The sequence below is a fragment of the Octodon degus genome, unplaced genomic scaffold, assembly GCF_000260255.1.
Source record: "Octodon degus isolate 3935 unplaced genomic scaffold, OctDeg1.0 scaffold00056, whole genome shotgun sequence".
NCBI classification, from domain to species: domain Eukaryota; kingdom Metazoa; phylum Chordata; class Mammalia; order Rodentia; family Octodontidae; genus Octodon; species Octodon degus.
The window spans coordinates 6,202,247-6,206,151 of record NW_004524632.1 but is presented as its reverse complement, the minus strand read 5'-3'; positions in this window follow the sequence as shown (position 1 = coordinate 6,206,151).

The window sequence follows — 3,905 nt, the reverse complement described above, 5'->3', positions numbered from 1 at the left end:
TTTTTTTTTTTTTTTTTTTTTTTTGAGGCAAGATCTTACTATACAGTTCAGGCTGGCCTTCAACTCTATATACTCCAGGGCCTGGGGATTTGGCTTAGCTGTAGAACACTTGCCTAGCAAGCTGGAAGCCCTGGGTTCAGTCCTTGGCACCAAAAGCAAGAAGTAAATCTCCCCTAAAAAACAATTCAACCAAAAAAATACACTAAAATCCACTCTGTGTACTCCAGGCTGGTGACAATCCTCCTGCCTCAGCCTCCGAAGTGCTGGGATTACAAGCATGTGCCACAATTCTGCCTCTTTATCTTTAAAATGGGTCTAAAAATTACCTGAAGTCATTACTTCAAATAAGTCTTAGAAAGTTGATATTTATTCTTAAGAAAGAATATACCACCAAGCGCAGACCATATTCATTCATATGAATTACTTTCAGTGGGCTTTTTTGATACTATTCTGACCAGGATTGATTCGCCGCCTGTTAGCATTTACTCAAAAAAAGGTAACATTTACCTAAATGTAGATAATTGGTTTAGCAAAAACAAAAGTCTTCTTCTTCCTCCTCTCAAAAGGAATTACTTTGGATTTTATAATTTTAGATTATCCTTGCTGTGGCTCTACATGATCAAGGTGAATTGATTTCAGTTGAAAGTTTACTCTACGTTAGACTCCTATTGTTATAAAGGGAATTTAATCTAAAATTCAATTACAGAAGATCTGCGCCAAAATGAAAAGTCAACTGGCACTTACCGAACGCTCTGTGATACACAGCTCTACCAGGTACCACAGGATGAGTCAGAAGAAACGGGACTATTGTCCTTATTCCCAGACTTCTCATACCGAACAAAAGCATTTTTCTAACTGGAAGGAACTTGGGAGATTCTCTAACCCAGTGGCTTTGAAATGAGGGGGCTTTTCAAACCCCGGGCTTTGGCAGATTAGTCCAGGGGCTTTAAGGAAGAAAGGAAGCAATGGGGAAGGGCAGGATGAGCCCCACAAACACTGTTCTTTCCATTCACTTAGGTCAGAAATTAGGCATCATCCCCCAGGCCTCTGCTCCTCTTCATACCTTGCATCTGATTCATCAGGAATTCCCATAAATCCTAGTCCAAGGTATCTCTTGAATCCATGGACTTCCTTCTGTCTCTCCGGTTCCGTCCAAGTTCTAGCCACCGTGTTTTATGTACTCCATGGCTATAATCTTGACACTCAGGGGGCTGAGGTAGAACGATCATCACAAGTTCAAGGCCGGGGGGATAGCTCAGGTGAATAAGTGCTTGCCTGGCAAGTGCGAGGGCCTGAGTTCAATCCCCTATCTGGCAAAAATAAAAATTAAAAAAAAAAAAAAAACAAGTTCAAGGCCAGCCTGGGCTACATAGTGAGTTCAAGGCCAGCCTGAAATACAATGACACTGTGTCAAACAAAACAAAACAAACTTCAAGCTAGACCATGTTGCAACCCTGTTTAAAATCTTTATTGGCTGGGCGTGGTGACATACGCCTGTAATTCCATCACTTGGGAAGCTGAGGCAGAAAGATTGGTGGGAGTTCAAGACCAGCCTGAACTACTTAGTGAGGCCCTGTCTCAAAAAAAAAAAAAAAAATTCTTTGATGGTTATTATACCAAGAATGAAACCCAGACTTGTCACTCCCAATCAGAGGAGCCCAGGCTCCTGTTCAGTTGTGTGGCAGGGCTTTGCTGCCTGTCCTCATTCCTGTCACACTGGTGACCTTGTAAGTTCCTAGAACCCATCTTTCAGGTCTTAAATGTCAGAGAAGACTTGGGCAAAGATTGGAAGTATGAACGAAAGATTGGTAGATGAAAGAAGATAAAGACAGCAAATGGATAAGAAAAACAGGCCAGACAAGAAGGGCATTTCCGTGATTCTAGCACTGTGGGAAGTTGAGGCAGAAAGATCACACGTTTGAGTCCAGTGTGACAACTTGTGAGTAGGTGAGCCAGAAAAAAAAGAAAGGAAGAGAGAAGGAAAGAAAAGAAGAAGAAAATGTAGGCATGATGTACACACTGTAATCTCAGCACTGAGAGGCAGAAACAGGAGGATCATCATGAGTTCAAGGACAGCTTGAGCTACATAGAGTCCCTGTCTCAAAAAAATAGTGCCAGGGCCGGGGAGATAGCTCAGTAGAAGAAGTGCTTGTCTGGCAAGTGCAAAGTCCTGAGTTCTAGCCCCAGTACCGCAAAAAAGAAAAGAAAAAGAAAAGTGCTAGGTATGTAGCTCGGTGCGCAAGTGTTGTGTTCAATCCCTGGTACAGCAAAAACACGGACTAAACCCCCAGAGATCCTAACACAAGTGGGCTTGATGTCAGGAAGCCGCACAGGGCGGCCAGAGCCAAGCCACATACCCCTCCACCCCCAGGAACACAACCACAGGACTGAGAATGGAGGAGTGAATCTGGCAAAGGAAGCCAGAGTACTCTGGGCAGGAGAAGGGGAAGTGGGCCGTGGGGGCCACCACAGAACACTTGGTCCTGGTTATCCCCCTGCCTGCTCCTGCTGAGGCCCCTTTCTTAGCCATCATTTGGACTCCTGCTCACTTGCTCGGAGATCTCCGCCCCTGCCCTCCCTGCCCCACCTCCAGCCACCAAACTCCCGCCCCCCTGGCCCGCCTCTCCGGCCCCAGACGCACGCCTAGCTCCTCGCACAGACCCCTTAGCGCGGGCAGCTAGAAAGAAACCCCGCTTCTCCTCCAGTTGCCTCTGTGTCACCCAGCAGCTCAAGCTGGGAACCTGAAGCACCCTTGACTTCCGCAGCCCACGTCCGATTCGTCACCAGGTTCTGACGGTTCACCCTCTTCCCCCCCGGTTCTGTCTACTCCGTCCATCTCTGCTGACGCTCCCACATTCTTCCCAGGAAGTAAAAAGATGACGCACTCTGTACCTGTACAGCTTTCCCACAATGCATGTAATCACTCTGCACCTCAAACATGTACTAACACAAATTTTAAAAATAAAAACGGAAGAAAAAGAGAAGTACAATTTTAAAATGGGCAAAGATTTTAATAGAAAGTTCTCCAAGAAGATACACAAATGTGGCCAATAAGCAAAACAAGGTAGGTAACAAGTGCTCATGGGATGTAGAGAAACCGGGATTCTCAGATGCTACTCTGGAAAATATTTGGGAGTTTCTTAAAATGTTAAACAGAGCCGGGCATGGTGGCATACGCAAGTAATCCCAGCACTAGAGAGGCTGAGATAGGAGGATCTTCCTGAGTTCAAGGTCAGCCTAGGCTACATAGGCCAGCCTAGCCTACACGGTGAAACCCTGTTTCAAAAAGCAAAACAGGGGCCAGGGAGATGGCTCAGTGGAAATAAGCACTTCCCTGGAAAGCTCAAGGGCCTGAGTTCAATCCCTGGCTCCACAAAATAATAATAATAATAATAATAATAATAATAATAATAATAAATAACTAAAAATAAAGTGTACAATAGAGACTATGAAATGGGAAGAATTTGTTCAAAAGGAAGGAAGAACTAGGGTGGGGAAAGGAATGGAAGGAAGGGAAGAGGAAATAATGTGAGTTAGTTACACTATTAATGTCTCCTGGAAAAGGAAGGAGGGCCAGCCAAATAGTTCAGTTGATTAAAGTGCCTGCAAGCAGGCAGAAGGGCTGGGGTTCAATCCCCAGGCCTGCCATGCCAGCCCCACCTCCAGGGCACTCTGAGATGACAATTGAGGCTGGATGTGGTGGTGCATACCTGTAATCCCAGCTCTTGGGAGGCTGTGAATAGGCGGATCACTATGAGTCTGATCTAGTAGGGAGACCCTGAACACCCTGCAGACCCTTCCCTAAAATACAAAAAAAAAAAAAAAAAAAAAAGAGTGTTGAAATAAATAAAATTAGAAAAATTGTAGGTTTCCTCCATAAAGTGAGTAATGATGCAATGCTACAT